Below are 17,328 nucleotides of genomic sequence, written 5' to 3' on the forward strand. Positions count from 1 at the left end.
ATACAGTCACGTTTGACTTCAGCAATTACAAAAGATGCGCAAAGTGGTTACCATCTGCATCCAGACACTTCTGATTACGGTGAACTACTGCTTGAGCAACATTGACCAAAATGTCCACTTGTATATATATTTTGGCACTCCCAGTATATACTACATATACACAATTTAATCTATTTGCTTTAAAATAGCACCAGTATTGCTTTAAAGAAAGTACACAGTAATAAATATTAGATAATTTACACTGTTTTATGATTATAGTCTAATTCAAAGTTTTGTAATGAGTAATACATTTATGGATTTACCCTCTCAACAGTCCAGTAAGACTGAATAAAGTGTGACCATTCACAGCAACTATTTTAAGACTTGACTTTTCATTTTTTCATTCTTTTCTTTAGTTTTCTATTATCTCTTTCTTTTCTTTTTCTTTTTTCTTTCTTTCTTACCTTCTCTGTGACTTTCTTTCTTGTCTTCTTTGTCCCTCCCATCTTCCTTCCTTTTCTATCTCCTTCTATTTTGAATACTGTAGTCAAAAATAGTAGATTAATTACTATTTGTCATTGATATCAGTGGGCTGTTGTGATTTAGGAATGTTTCATCTAGGCAAGGTCTTCCCCAACATCCTGAGTTTCCCCAGAATAATGTTAGGAGAGGGCAATACCTTTATTTTTACCTGTCCACTTTAAAAATCCTCCAGATATAAGAATGGACCTAATATTTTACAGGTTACTCTGAAAACAGTATACTCTAGAAAGGTTCCTTGGTATGACTGTGCTTTGAGCCTGACAGCGCATACTGAGATTATGATTGTATGGCAGAGGATCAGTAGAATCAGAGTGGATACCCTCCAAATATCTGCATATTTGCTAATATTTATATTATCTTTATGCTTAATTTTTTCTGGAACCCACCCCCCAGTAATCTATATAAAAACCAACTGTATAATATTATTTCCCTGGTTTATAAAAAAATGTTTACTTATAGTATGCCATTAAAAATTGTAACTTGAACCCACAATTGATTTGAATTGTCTGTGGTTGCTATTTTGGGTTTTCTACAGGACAAAATTCAGGGGTAATTTCTATAAAGAGAGGGAAGAAAAATATACAGTGTCAGAAATTTAAATCACACTGTACTTGAGCTGAATATTTAAGAGAAAATGTATATATGAAAATAATTTTTAAAAAATTTTAAGTAATCTTTATGGTTATCTGCAAATTAGTCACTAAGATTACTTTTACTAATAGTAAGTACTCACTAAATTATTGTGTTCTGGCTGCTTTTAAAATTTAAAGTCTTATGAAACAGTCATTTATAATTACACAGATATATTGCCCCCCCACCTGAAAAAGACCCTTTTTTATAGCTGATTTCTACAGTTTCTTTTCAAATGGCTTAGAAAAATGACTAATTAACATTATGTCTAATTTAATCCTGTAGCTAACTCTTAATGTAAAAAAAAAAAAAAAGAAAAATTTCAATTGATTGCTGAGCAAATTCTAGTGTTGAATATCAGTTTTGTCAGTTTTATCAGTTCAGCTGAACTGACCTCGAAGACTAGCTTTTATGACATTTAATTTTTGAAACGGAATGTGCAGAGTTTAAAAGTCTCAAGATGTAGAGAAAGAACATAGTAAGTAGTACATTGAAAATATTTTTTTTTAATTATGTTGAAAATCAGTGCATTTAGTTATTATACAAGGATAAGTGAGTTTTAAATAAAAATACTGAGCATGGTTAGAAAATCAGTTTCTAGGTGCTCTAAAGTTAAATATTAATGTGGGTATTTTATTTTAAAAGAACAATATAGGGCTTATAGCTTCTGATGGTATAATATTGTTTTATAAGATGTTACCATGGAGGAACCTGGCTAAAGGGTTAACAGGATCTGTGTAGTATTTCATATAACTGCAGTGAATTTGCATTTGTCTTAAAATGTAAAGTTTAATTAAAATAATCACTCTTTCATATATAGTTAGTTCTGTAAACCTTGACAAATGCATACATACATTCTTAAAACCACCGTCAAGATATAAAATGGTTCCATCATTCCCCCAAGTTTTCCCAATATAAATCAATCATCACTTTACCTATAGACAGTCACCAATCTACTTTCTGGTTCTATGGTTTTACCTTTTCCGTAATGTAATATAAAGAGAGGCATACAGTATATATAATCTTTTGAGTCTGGCTTCATTTACTTAGTAGAGTACGTTTGAGATTCATCCATATTGCTGCATGTATCAATTTTCTTCATGGCTGAATAGTGATCCATATTATAATGGTACTGTAGTTTGTTTATCCAATCCCTAATTAAGGGATGTTTGGGTTGTTTCCTGTTTAATTTGGCAGTGAGGAATAAAGCCACCATTTTATGTGAACATAAATTTTTATTTTACTTGAGTAAATACCAAAAGAGTGAGATTGCTTGATCATATGGTAAATGTATGTTTAACTTAATGAAAAACCTCCAAAGTGGCTGTACCATTTTGCATACCCACTAGCAATGTATGATAATTCTATTAGCTTTGCGTCTTCATCATTACTTGGTACTGTCAGGATTTTTATTTTAGCTCTACTAATAGACATGTAGTAGTATCTTATTGTGGTTTTCATTTGTATTTCCCCTAATAACTAATAACATTGAGCATCTTTTCATGTAGTATTTACTTCTTTGGAGAAGTGTCTTTTCAGATCTTTATCCCATTAAAAAATTGTATTGTTTGTCTTATTATTGAATTTTAACTTTTAAATATACTCAATAAGTCATTTATTAGATATGTGATTTCAAATGTTTTTCTCCCAGTCTATAGCTTCTTTTTCATTTTCTGAGAAGTGTCTTTTGAAGAGCAGTTTTTTATTTTAATAAAATCCAGTTAACTTTTTTCTTTTATGGATTATACTTTTGATGTTGTAGCTAAGAAATCCTTGCGAATCCAAGATCACTTGATTTTCTCCTGTATTTCTTTTGGAAATTTTACAATTTTAGGTTTTAGGTTTTATATCAATATCATTGTTTTGGCACCATTTGTTGAAAGCACTGACCTTTCTTCATGGAATTGCTTTTACACCTTTCTCAGAAATCAGTTGACAAAATATATAGCCAGTTCTGTTATAATGCAACACATGTGATCTTAAAAATCATTGCACTATGCATAAGTGCATAATAAAAAGCACAGGACTTATGGTGAAATGAGGTTAGGGGTTTTACAGTAATCTATATAACCAGTGACACATTAAAGAAAGATAGGAAGCATATGGTATTTGTCTTTCTCTGTCTGACTTATTTCACTTAGCATAATACCCTCTAGATCCATCCATGTTGTCACAAATGGTAAGATTTCATTCTTTTTTTTATAACCAAGTAATATTGTTTATATGTACCACATCTTCTTTATCCAGTTGTCTATTGGTGGGCACTCTTAATAATGTACAACATGTAAAACGATGCTATTGTTTTATCAGCTTTTAAATTGAAAAATTAAAAAAGAAAGGGGACTGATAGAAATGATAGCATTGTTTTACATGTTCTATATTAAAAATATATAAATACTACAATAAATATGGTACCTTAACTTGAAAAAAGTGCTGAAATTTACTTGCAGAATTGGTGTCAGAAAGGTTGCAGTTTATAAGTTATTGTGAAGTAGTGGAAGGTAGATTATCTTGAACTGAGGGAAAAGTGTAACACTACAAGTGGACAGAAGTGGCTCATAACACACGATGAGCTGAAATAGCTGGAAGATGTTTGAGGTGTGTGCATGTATGCATTTCTATTTGGCTTGGGTCAGCTGCCTGCAGTTTTCTAGTGTTTCATCCAGTGGTTTTTGCACACAAAATTGCACATAAGCCAACACAAAATTGGAAATTCAGAAGTCAAATTAGTGTTATGCTCAAATTGTTTCCTAATGTATCAATTGCATTGGAACAAGTTTTCATTTTCAAAACAAGCATTATAGTAGAATTGACTGTATGTATTAGTCTATTCTTGGACACTGTCCTGTTCCATTTGTATGTATATGTCTATCCTTCCATAGCTCACCATCTTGATTACTATAGCTCTGTAATAGGTATTGAAGTCAGGTAGTGTAAGTCCTTCAATTTTTTTCATCTTTTTCAAACTTGTCTTGGCTATTCTATTCCCGTTGTCTTTTTATATAAAATTTAAATTCAGCTTGTTGATTTCTACAAAAGAAAACTTGCTGGGATTTTTATTCAAGTTTTTTGAGTCTTTATGTCAGTTTTGGGAGAATTGACATCTTTAACTGTCAGAGCAGTCTCCAGCGATATCACGTTAGAGCAGTTTTTGGCAATCACAGCCGCTAGGGACTTTCCCAGCATGTTAGAGCAGTCTCCTGCGTTAACAGCCGTTAGAAGCTCTCCCGTCACCCTGACCGGCTTTAACCAACCCCTAGTGCCACAATAGCAACGGTGCGAACCCTCTCAAACCCAGAAGCCCGACGCTATATAACCAAACGCCCGACCCCGTGAGTGCTCGGTCTTTGGGAACGATCCCACTGAGCCCACCTGCGAAATAAAGCTGTGTTCTCCCTGATCTCTGTGTGCGGCTTGAGTTTCTCGGTCCTTGCCGTTTTCTGCAACATTTTTGGTTCCCTGACTGGGAAACCCAACCGCGCTGGCCCCTTGTGCCACCGGTGTGGGGCGAGAGGCGGGCCGCGGAGCGACAGGGAACTGAGAAGGGTAGAGGCGCGCCCCACCGATTTCGGCGGACCCGGAACCCGACCTTCCCCGGGTGACCGCGGCCCGCACCTCCCCAGCTGGACCCACTGAGAGGGACCGGGGACAACTAGCCGGATCCTCCCGTCGGACCAGGTAAGCCCCGGGGCCACTGTCCAAGTCAGTCCTGTCCCACATGACAGAAGGGGAACCTGATCACCTCCTGGTAGGTTCTTATAACCTATCCAGACAGGGATGCCCTTGGGAGGGTGTCTACCCGGTGTAATTGTGTGAGTGCCTGATTGTGTGCCTGATTGTTTGGTTCCACGGCCCCGGTACGAATCTGAGTGGGCTCCACCCTGATTCTTGTGGAGCCTCATACGGCATAACGGTGATTCACTCCACGGAGTGACCTTGTCCGGAGATTATACGGATACACCTAAGCCAAGACGCTCCTAAGTTCCTGCAAGGGGCGTGAGCAGGGCAGCACCTGAGAGAACACCCCCTTCTCTCACCTCTGCGACATGGTACAGTATGGGAGGGAAACAGAGCAAGCCCACAGTCTTAGACTGCATGTTAAAGAATTTTAAAAAGGGTTTTGGCGGATATTATGGAGTATGCATGACCCCAGGAAAATTAAGAACTCTCTGTGAATTAGAATGGCCCACTTTTAATGTCGGGTGGCCATCAGAAGGGACCCTAGACCTGGCCATCGTCTGATGCATCTACATCGTGGTGATCGGCAATTCTGGTCACCCGGATCAATTTCCATACATTGACTCCTGGTTGGAAATTGCCAGAACCGTTCCACCTTGGGTACGGTTCTGCTCTAGTAAAAAGGGAAAGTGTAGGATTCTTGTGGCCCAGACCTGGAAAGGAACTCCCAACGCCTCTCTGATAAAGCCCATTCACCAAGGGGACCCTGAAGAGGAGCTGCCAATTCTGCCACCACCGTATGTCCCATCGGTCCTGCCAATTGCTCCGGATGCAATCCTGGACACCCTGCCGCCCTCCATTTCACCGCTAGCTGCTCAACCCGAGGACCGACGCACAGAGTCCATACCCCAAGACAGCTGCTCAACCTGAGGATCGGCCCGCAGAGCCCGCGTCCCAAGTTCCCATCCACCGCCTTCGGCCGCAAAACTCCCAGCCCTCCAGATGACTCTCTGCAAGACTGAGGTCCTGATCTTGTGGGCCCAGATGGCACCCTTTAGTCGGGTCAGCATGTAATCTAGTATCAGCCTTTCACAACCACTGATCTCCCAAATTGGAAACACCACACTCCAACATATTCAGAAAAACCTCAGGCCATGATCAACCTCATGGAGTCCATCATCCAAACGCATCGGCCTACCTGGGAAGACTGCCAACAGCTGCTTCGTACCCTCTTCAACACTGAGGAGAGGCAGAGAATTCTACAAGAAGCCCTAAAAGGGCTCGAGGAGATGGCTCCAACAGGCGTCATGGACGTTGGGAGATGGGCTAACGAGGCTGCCCCTGAGAATTGGCCCGACTGGGAATTCAACACGGAAGAAGGTAGGGGTGCTATCAGAAGATATCAAGAGGCCATTCTGCGGGGTCTCCGACAGGGAGCAAAGAAACCAACAAATATGTCAAAAACGGCTGATATAACTCAAGATGGGGAAGAAACGCCCGGGGAATTATACGAGTGACTATGCGAAGCTTTCCGCATATACACCCTGTTTGACCCAGAAGCATCATAGAATCAGCAAATGGTAAATGTGGCTTTTGTTGTGCAATCGGCCCCTGACATCCCCAAAAACTCCAGAAGCTGGAAGGCTTCACTGGGATGAACATCACTCAACTGTTAGAAGTGTTCCACAAGGTGTTCCACAACCGTGACAACACAGCCAAATGGGAAGCCGATAAGAAGATGAGACAGAAGGTAACTCTACTGGCGGCAGCACTCCAACAAAACACCAACCTGAGGAGGACTGCGGGACAAACAAGAAATCCGACACAGCCTCGTGGGACGCTCAAGAAAGATCAATGTGCCTACTGCAAGGAGATGGGACACTGGAAAAATGAATGTCCCAGTCGGCAGCGGCCTCAACCCAGAAACCATCCGTGGCCTGCCCCTCCTGCTGAAAGTGAACCTGAGTTCATCAGCCTGGCCGGCATGGACTCTGATTGACGGGGACCAGGCTCTCTACTGCTAGGCCCCCGCGAGCCCACGGTTGATTTAGACATAGGGGGCCAGAAGATAACCTTTATGGTAGACACTGGAGCAGAACACTCGGTGATTATCACTCCAGTGGCTCCCCTGACTAATCGGACTGTAACCATCATGGGGGCCACCGGAGATCAGGCAATAAGTCAGCCGTTTTGCCGGTCCCGAACCCGCAAGGTGGGAGGCCACGTCGTATCCCATGAGTTCTTATACATACCAGAGTGCCCTATACCACTGCTAGGAAGAGACCTACTCACCAAGTTAGGGGCACAAATTTCTTTCAAGTCGCCAGGCCAAACAACCATGAACTTGAGCCCCGCCGAACCGCAGCTCGTCCTGTCCCTCAACACACCTAGGGACAAAGAATGCAGACTATTTGAATCAGAGGCCGTCAAGACAAACCCTAAATTGTACCGAACTGACGTACCAGGGGTGTGGGCAGAGGACAGTCCTCCCTGACTTGCCAGCCAACGGGCCCCTGTCATAATTGAACTAAAGGCCGGAGCACAGCCACAACAGCTTTGACAGTACCCGATCTCCAGGGAAGCCCAGCTAGGCATCCAGATACATCTTGAACGGCTGAAGGATGCGGGCATCCTAGTTGAGTGTCAGTCCCCCTGGAACACACCGCTGCTCCCCGTCAAGAAGCCAAATGGTGAATAACACCCAGTTCAGGACCTCCGTGCAGTGAATCAAGTAACTCAGTCTCTACATCCAGTAGTTCCCAATCCCTACACCCTTCTCAGCCAGATCCCACTGGAGGCCGCCTGGTTCACATGCCTGGGTATCAAGGACGCCTTCTTCTGCATCTGACTGGCCCCTATAAGCCAACCCATTTTTGCCTTCGAGTGGACTGACCCTAACTCAGGGCGTCAAATGCAGCTCACCTGGACGAGGCTTCCACAAGGGTTTAAAAACTCCCCCACACTGTTAAGTGAGGCCCTGGCTTCTGACCTCGTGAGTTTCCCACGAGAACAAGCCAACTGCACCCTGTTGCAATACGTAGGTGATCTCCTCGTCACCATGCCCGACCAGAGAGGCCTGCCACCAGGCCACAGCTGCCCTCTTACCACATCTGGCCACCAAAGGGTACTGAGTGTCCTGGGAAAAGGCTCAACTCTGCAGACAGGAAGTCAAATACTTGGGCTTCATAATCACCCAAGGAAAACGGGCCCTCAGCGCAAAGTGAAAAACGGTTATTACCAACCTTCCACGGCCCACCACTAAGCGGGCCCTACGTCAATTTTTGGGGGCAGCTGGATTCTGTCGGAATGGATCCCCGGGTTCTCGGCCATAGCCCGACCACTTTATGAGTCACTCACTGGACAGGACAAACAGCCCCTAAAATGGGGAGAGGCACAGGAAAAAGCCTTCATGGAACTCAGAGACTTGCTCAGGAGAGCCCCGGCTTTAGGTCTACCTGATACGGAAAAACCTTTCTGCCTATTTATCCATGAAAAAGACAAATCTGCATTGGGGCTCCTAACCCAAACAGTTAGGCCCTGGAAGAGGCCTATCGCTTACCTGTGACGGGCCAGCCGCCACAAATCGAACAGTACCCGAATGGGGGAGTGGGAATGAAAAAAGACACTCACACAAATGATGATGCGGCCGGTCTTCAGTGATCCTGAAGCACCGAGTTTACTATTCTTCACCAATTTATACCGTCTGTGTACATGCAGCTTAACAATCATGAGTATCCATTATCTCATTAAGAGTAAATTTATGACTTTTACATACAAACTACAAAATCCTTGAAACTTTCCCAAAGTCATTATCTCATGACAAAGCCCACCAATTATCCTGCTAGTCTTCAGTCCTCAGTGTCCGAGAACCGGTCACTCCCACCTCATTCCTCAGCAGTTTGCAAGCACCCTCCAGGTGCAGGCAGAGATAATGCCTTAGAAACTGAAACAAGTTAATCATAAACTGAGCCAGTCTGCAAGGCTTTAGAATAACAAGAAATCATGGCTCCCCACATCTCCCCCTTTTTTATTTTATTGAAGCAAAATCCATATTACAGGAGATATAAGGTGACGGTGCCTGTCTTAGGCACCCCGGGACCGTCTCATCAATTAACCCGTCTTTGGAACTTGTATTTTTTAATACAATCCCTGTCTTAGGTGTTGAAGGACCTCCCAGGATTTACCCGTCATTGGCTAACCCGTCCCAATACATACAAGGGGGAGAGAGAGACTTAAGGCCTTGTCTTAAGTTCAAGCTGATGGATGTCAGCTCGCAAGTCTAACATCCTGCTGATAAAACATTTAATGAGGATGGGGAGTAGGCACAGAACCAGACACAGATGTCCAATATAAGAAAAATCATAACAGAATGGGTAATATGAGGCATAGATGGCATAGCATTTCTAAGAGCATCAATAAACTCAGAAGCAGCCTGAGCTGCATCAAATTTCAAGGGTTCAGCCTCTCTCATATTTTGAATTTTCTCATGAAGCTGAAACATATCTAAAGACACATTAGCATCATGCCAAATTTCTTTTAGTATACCAAGGTCCAGAGATATTAACAGGAAGCATAACAAAAGATGGTTGTTTAAGTATCATAACATTAGTTTCTAACGGCACCCAAGAAATACAATTTGTTAAAGAACAATTATTACAGGAAACATTAAATTGATTTTCTACAAAGTGTACATTAATATTTCCAATCAAAAGTGTATATGGGGAAGGAACACAAGCAGATACATTAACAGACTTAACAACAGTGGTCCAATCTCTAGTCCCATCTTGTAAATCAGTCACCTGACTGCAGGGAGTGCCTGATTTACAAAACTTTCCAAATGTTGTTTTATGTGTCCATCAGAAGGCAATCCTAGGGCATGAGTATCATTGACATAGACTGGAATCTCAGAACCATCCCATACAGCAGGGTGGAGGATTGGTGGATCAGGAACATAGACCCAATACGTCTGGTCTTCTTCTGCATTGCTGAGGGTCATCAATGTCATCAGCAGGTAGAGGGTCCACATGTCGCACCAATCGTTCTGGCAGCCACCGAGGGCCTTTTGCATCCTGTGGAAAAACACAAACATGCCCTCGGCCCCATATGAGGACTGGATCTGGGCCTTGCCAAGAGCCTGTAAGTGGGTCTTTTCATTTGACCAAAGCCTGAGGGGCAGCAGAATAATGCCAAAAGCGCTCTGCAGCACTCTTACCATGGGCATCCAAGGTCAAAAATTTTTGAATAAAGAGAGAATGAGACAGGTAATTATGGGGCGTCAGGGGATATAACTCCCCCTTTTTTATTTTTTGCAAATTGACTTTTAATGTGCCATGAGTGCGTTCAACCATCCCTTGCCCCTGGGGATTGTAAGGAATGCCAGTAACATGATTGATAGAGAATTGCTGGCAAAATAAAGAGAATTTTTTGCTGGTATAACCTGAGCCATTATCTGTTTTAAGTTTTTTAGGTGTCCCAATCATAGCAAAAGCATCAAGACAATGTCTAATAACATGAGATGTAGCTTCTCCTGAATTAAACTGGCCACAAATTTATAATAAGGAGTAAGATTTTTTTTTTTTTTTTGAGCAGCCACATGGAGGTGTATCTATCTAAGTGGCCCTTTTTGTCATAACACCGCAGTGGGTGTGTGTCTGGTCAAGCCTGTCAAAGACAGGATATACTCCAAATTGTTTTAAAGACTCTCCCTGCTTATGAGTCTCTTTGCAAGCCAATTGAAGAGGGGAGCGCACAACAGAATCTGACCCTGGTTTAACATATCCTGGCGGGGGGGTCTTTACCCCGAGGATCCCACTGATCTCTTAAAGAAATCTGGGGACCCAGAGGACAATTTTCTTTACCCACAGCAACTTTGAGCTCGACTAATTGTCCTTGAATCATCTTTATCTGGTCTGTAAGTGTAAATATAGGATTTACAAACCGCCTGCTTTCATGAGCTGCAGCCACTACTAAATCTTTCTGATCTTGAGGGTCTAAATCTTCCCAGTGTTTATCTGGAGGTTTCTGGCTAACAGGCTCTTTATTATGTTTAGCAAGTCCCTCTGCATATCTGACTTCTTCCCCCTCCTCTTTCTCCTCCGGAGAGGCGGCAGATGGAAAAGTTTTCTCAGCATAATCAGCCCCCTCCCTTTTTCCCAGCTCTTTCAGTGAAGCGGCAAACGGAAGGGTTTCTTCATTTCCTGTCTGTTTTACTCTTTCTAACTTACAGCCTTCCCTTTTAAGATCTAAGCAATCTCTAATTAAAGTCCACAATCCAAATGTTTCTATAGGGACCTGCAGAGGTCCTTGGACACTATAATAGCCTTGTAATTGTTCTCCAACCTTTTCCCAAGTCTCCAAGCTGACGGTACCTTCATCTGGAAACCATGGACAAACTTCCTTTACAAATTCTAAAAATTTATCTAATTGTTCTTTGCTCACCCTGCTGCCACGGGCGGCAAGTAATCTCTTAAGTCCTCTAACATACAGGTCCTTGCTGCTGGCGTGACCCATTTTCTTAAGTCCTCTAACACACAGGTCCTTGCTGCTGGCGTGACCTATTTCTCTTTTCCCTGACTCGGCCCTTCTTTCAAACAAAGAAAAACAATCAGATGCCCGTCTGGCCCCCCTTATGGGACCAAATCTGTCTTAACAAAGGCGTTTCGGTATAAATCCCCGAACTGGTGGGCGGAAGCCCAATCGCCGTTATGCCATATGACAGAACCGGAACCTCAGATTAGGGCCCAAACAAGCTCCGTAACACGAAGTCGTGGAGCTATCATTCACTCACACATTTATTCGACCGAGGGGACAGTGCCTTACTCACCACGCATCCATGAAATAAGCTCCTCAATAAGAGCCGGGCCCTAACCACGCGGTGTTCCTCACTGTTACCCCCGTATTCGGTCCCTGTTCGGGCGCCAAGTGTGACGGGCCAGCCGCCACAAATCGAACAGTACCCAAATGGGGGAGTGGGAATGAAAAAAGACACACACAAATGATGATGCGGCCGGTCTTCAGTGATCCTGAAGCACCGAGTTTACTATTCTTCACCAATTTATACCGTCTGTACATGCAGCTTAACAATCATGAGTATCCATTATCTCATTAAGAGTAAATTTATGACTTTTACATACAAACTACAAAATCCTTGAAACTTTCCCAAAGTCATTATCTCATGACAAAGCCCACCAATTATCCTGCTAGTCTTCAGTCCTCAGTGTCCGAGAACCAGTCACTCCCACCTCATTCCTTAGCAGCTTGCAAGCACCCTCCAGGTGCAGGCAGAGATAATGCCTTAGAAGCTGAAACAAGTTAATCATAAACTGAGCCAGTCTGCAAGGCTTTAGAATAACAAGAAATCATGGCTCCCCACACTTACCTGTCCAAAAGACTGGACCTGGTCGCTTCCGGGTGGCCCCCATGCCTGCGGGTCTTAGCCACTACAGTACTCCTCGTCCGGGAAGCTGACAAGCTCACCCTCAGACAACAACTCACAGTCAATGTTCCCCATTCTGTAATTACGCTCATGAACTGTCAGGGTCCACGATGGCTCTCCAACGCCAGGCTCACCCAATACCAAGGGCTCTTTCTGGAAAATCCTCACATAAGCCTCCAGACTGTTCAAGTCTTAAACCCAGCAACCTTCCTCCCCACAGCTGAAGGCAAGCCTGAACACGACAGCCTAGAAGTCATCATTGAGGTTCATGCCACACGGCCTGACCTACAGGACTCCCCTCTGCAGGACGCAGAGGTTACATTCTATACTGATGGCAGCAGTTTTCTACAGGATGGGCTGCATAGAGCTGGCTGTGCTGTAACTACAGCCTCGGAGGTTCTAGAGGCAAAAGCACTCCGTGCTGGGTGGTCAGCACAACGAGCAGAACTCTGGGCTCTCATATGGGCACTACAACTTTCAAGAGACAAAAAGGTCAATATTTACATAGACTCCAGGTACGCTTTTGCCACCGTACACATACACGGGGCTATCTACAAAGAACGTGGCCTCCTCACATCTGACGGGAAAACCATCAAAAACAAAGGCAAAATCCTACAGCTGTTAGAAGCTGTTTGGGAACCTCAGCGCCTAGCTATCATCCACTGCCGAGGACACCAGAAAGGGAATGATGAGCCGGCTACTGGCAATCGCGTGGCCGATCAAGCCGCAAAGACAGCCGCCCGGGACACAGACACAGCCATCATTGCTTCCACCACCCTAGCCACGCCAATCCCTACCTACACCGCAGCGGAAGACAGCTGGGCACAGAATGGGGGGGGCACCCGGCATCCTCAGGGTTGGTGGATACTGTGTGATGGCCGCTTGTTTATCTCGGCTGCCCTCGCTCCCCGCATCACTTCAGAACATCACTCTACTTCCCACCTAGGGAAGACTGGATTTGAAAAGCTGCTGACCAAAAACTTCTATGTAGCCAAACTCACAGCCTTATGCTGCTCTATCACGGAGAGCTGTGCCACCTGTGCCAGGCACAATCCCAAGACCGGACCGACCCCACCACCTGGGGTCCAACGAACAGGATCTGGATCTCAAGGTAGGCTTCACAGAAATGAACCCTCACCGCAGGACAAAATACCTTCTTGTCTTAGTCTGGACCTTCTCGGGCTAGATGGAAGCCTTCCCCACCCGAACTGAGAGAGCCAGAGAAGTCACGAAGGTTCTTGAGGTCATCCCACGGTATGGGCTTCCCCTCACCATTCACAGCAACAACGGACAAGCTTTTGTCTCAGATGTTCTACAGACTCTAGCCTTGGCCCTCAATGTTTCCTGGAAGCTTCACACGGCCTATCGACCCCAGAGCTCAAGGAAAGTAGAGCGCATGAACTGTACCCTCAAAGAAACGTCTAAGCTTTGCCAAGAGACCTCTCTAGGATGGACGGACCTACTTCCCGTGGCCGTCCTCCGCTCCTGGTGCACTCCTCGGAAGGATGGCTTCTCCCCGTTTGCGATTCTTTATGGCCGGCTTCCCCCGTTGCTATCATCCATCTCAGGCAACCTCAGAGTAGTAGGCAACTCCCACCTCCAAGGGCAGCTTATTGCCCTAGGAAAGACCCTTACAGGCCTACACTCACATCTGCTAGAAAGAACTCCTGTCTTGTTAGGGACTCCCGTCCATCTCCATTTTCCAGGTAACAGGGTCTGGGTCAAAGATTGGAAGCGTGAGCCCCTCCGCCCAATATGGATGCACCCACAGACAGTAATCCTTGTGACCCCCACTGCCCTTAAGGTCTCCGATATCACACCGTGGATCCACCATTTCCCACGTCAAGCTAGCGGAACCGGACCAGGTTGCCTGGACCCCACACCCGGTACCCGATGAACCATTGAAGATTACACTTAAGAAGACCACCTGAATGACAGTTCTCATTTGTGCCCCCCCTTACCATCACCACCCTCTGTCTGCTGACCCTTCTGGCCTCTCTTCTGCTCACCTCTGCAACCCCGCCTGATTGGACCCCCGGCCAGAGGGGTCTCCTCCTGTTCGGATTTCTACTATGGGTTTCTCTTCGCTCATGCTTACCTGCAGCCCTCTGGCTCTTAAGTCTCTTTTGCCTTTCCTCTTTAAGTCTCTCCTCAAAATGTCCCTGCACCCGGGGATCCGGGACAAGAGCCTACTTCCAATTCTACACCCTCATGCCCCAAGAATGCTACCGAGGAACCACACTGACCACCTGCACAGAATCCGGCCACACCTATTGGACCGCCACTCTGACTCAGACCTTCCGGTCCCCTTGCAATTCCTTCCCCCGAGGGTCTGTCTGCTGGTCATAGTTGGCCCAGGCCGGGTCCTCCGATGGCGGAGGTGCCCAGGACACTGCCCTCCGCAACATTGCGGCAACCTGGATTGCTGCGATAGCTTGGGCTACTCCGCCCCAGCCCCGCTACCATGGCCTCAACCTAACTTCCCTCCACCAGCTCACTCCACTCTCAGATACCCAGGACCTTACCCGGCAGCTCCTCAACACATCCTACCGACTATGGCTTAATTCTACTACCCCCTCCGCCAATTCTGGCTGTTGGATTTGTTTACCCCTTGCCCTTGCGGCCTTCTCCGGTATCCCGGTTCCCCCCGACTGGTTACTGCCCAACACCACTAACACCCCCATCATCCCCGGCCTGATAGGCAGCCCCGTCCCCCTAGCTCCTGCCTCGAACTTAGCCTGTTATCTGCCCCCAGGCCGTACACAGGTCCCTGACCCCCACTGCCTCAACTTCACTAAACCACTACCCCACTGTGCCCCTCCCGGTATTTTCCACTCCTGCGAGGATGGCTTACTTTTTAGATGCCAAGGCGCCAATGACACTGACACTGGCTGCATCCTCACCTTTATATCCCCCTCCGCCTCCCTGTACACTGAATCACAGTTCCAGTCTCAGATTTCCCCTTCTCCTCGTGCCCGTCGGGCGGTTGTTATCCCTTTCCTCATAGGCACTGGCATTTTTACTGGGGTTGCTGCAGGTACCTCCAGCCTTGGGACCTCCATCAACTTTTACTACAAGCTTTCTCAGGAACTCAATGATGACATGGAGTGCGTCAGGGACTCACTCACGTCACTCCAGACCCAACTTTCCAGCCTGGCTGCGGTTGCCCTCCAGAACTGGCGCACACTTGACCTGCTCACGGCCGAAAAGGGTGGACCTGTCTCTTCCTTCAAGAAGAATGTTGCTACTACATAAACCAGTCTGGAATCGTCGCCACCAACGTCCGTGAACTCCGTGACCGCATTCAGCGCTATCGTGAAGAGCTCGCCTCCTGGGGGTTTGGCTCTCAGTCCTGGACCTCTTGCCTCCTCCCTTTGGCGGACCCTTTACTCTCCATTTTCCTCCTAGCTACCATTGGCCCGTGTGTTCTCAATGCCCTTGTCCGCTTCATTAAAAATACCATCTCCCGTCAGACTACCGCCTGCATCCTTGCCCAATGGGGTTATCGCCCTCTCGATTTAAATGATTATCTCTAGGGTTCCCCTTCCGATCATCAACAGGGAGGACAGCAGTCTCCAGCGATACCACGTTAGAGCAGTCTCCAGCGATAACAGCCGTTAGAAACTCTCCCGTCACCCCAACCGGCTTTAACCAACCCCCTAATGCCACAATAGCAATGGTGCGAACCCTCTCAAACTTGGAAGCCCGACGCGGGCCGGCAAAATAAAGCTGCGTTTTCCTTGATCTCTGTGTGCTGTTTGAGTTTCTCAGTCCTTGCCATTTTGTGCAACATAACAACATTGAATTTTCCAAACCACAAACACAGCATATCTCTCCATTTACTTCGATCTACATTGATTTCTTTCATCGCTGTTTCTAGTTTTCAGCTTACAAGTCTTACATATACTTTGGATATTTATACCTGTGGCTTTCATGGGGTTTTTTGGTGGTTTTATAAATGTTACTTTTAAATTTTCAACTTCCAATTTTTCATTGCTAGTACATAGAAATGATTAATTTTAATATATTGATACCTTTAGCTCTTTGAAGGCCTGAAAAATGGAAACCCACCAAAGCCAAAGCAAAATTTGCTTTTTTAAAAATATTTTTTAAAGGGTTAAGTTACTCTTTTCTGTCTTAGTCTGCTTTAAAACTTAGATCACTATGGCAGCTGTTGTTACTGGAGAGTGAGTCTGTGCAGTGTCCAGATTCTTGGTGTCTCGAGCAAAGAATTGAACGAGACACAGAAGGAAAGTGGTGAAAGGAGTTTATTAGAAGAGATAGTACACTTCAAAGAAGCAGAGCAGAGAGCAGTAGAGAATGGCTCAAGGTCCGAAGGTGGCATTATTAGGAGAAAAGTATCCTCCAAAGAATTTGCAGAGGGCTGAGTAAAAGAAGAGGCTCAAAAGCTCTGACTGGCGAGGACTTGGAGTTTTTATCCTTTTTTCTCTAGAGTGGGCTGTTCCTTTGTAGGTGTGGGACCACTTGATTGACACCTGTGGTTGACAAGAGGCTATTACCTCATCCTTTTAGACTGCGCAGCTGTGGTTGTGAGTGGCCATTTTGATGTAGTTGGGTATCTTGTACCCATTTGTTTACAATGAAAAGGGGAAGTTTTGGACAGAGGGGAGGTCTTTTGGGTGGTAATGCAGAGACCCCGTGTCTAGCTCTGCCTGCCTGTCCCCCCCCCCCCCCCCGAGAGATGTGATCCCCATAAAACTTCATGGGAAGCTGAGGGACAGGAGGTCTGTTCTTCTGTATCTGCTTCCTGCTGGGCAGGGGCGTAGAGCTGTTCCTACCTATTGGGGGATTCACAGAACTTTCACCCTATCTGATATCAAATGAGAGGAAGGTCTGGGGATCCACCTGGAAGACTGGGTTGGCTCCTTTGGTTGGGACTAGCAATCTTGCTGGGGTATCCTCTGCATCCCCAAAGCCCCTGAATGAGAAAAAAATAGATTTTAATTAATAAATCTGTTAGCCCTATTTAGGTGGCATCAATTGTCCCATTGTCCAGGAGCTGGGCCCAGAATAGGTTGGAAAGAACATTAGGCTTCAGTGAT

At 45.3% G+C, this 17,328-nt stretch overlaps 1 protein-coding gene across 2 annotated transcripts in view; it reads left to right on the forward strand.

Annotated features, from left to right (window-relative positions):
- RPS6KA6 (ribosomal protein S6 kinase A6) overlaps positions 1 to 17,328 on the forward strand; it is a 97,049-nt gene that overhangs the window by 44,693 nt on the left and 35,028 nt on the right. The window lies entirely within an intron of this gene.

This window comes from Rhinolophus ferrumequinum, chromosome X (assembly GCF_004115265.2).
Source record: "Rhinolophus ferrumequinum isolate MPI-CBG mRhiFer1 chromosome X, mRhiFer1_v1.p, whole genome shotgun sequence".
In the NCBI taxonomy this organism is placed as follows: Eukaryota; Metazoa; Chordata; class Mammalia; order Chiroptera; family Rhinolophidae; genus Rhinolophus; species Rhinolophus ferrumequinum.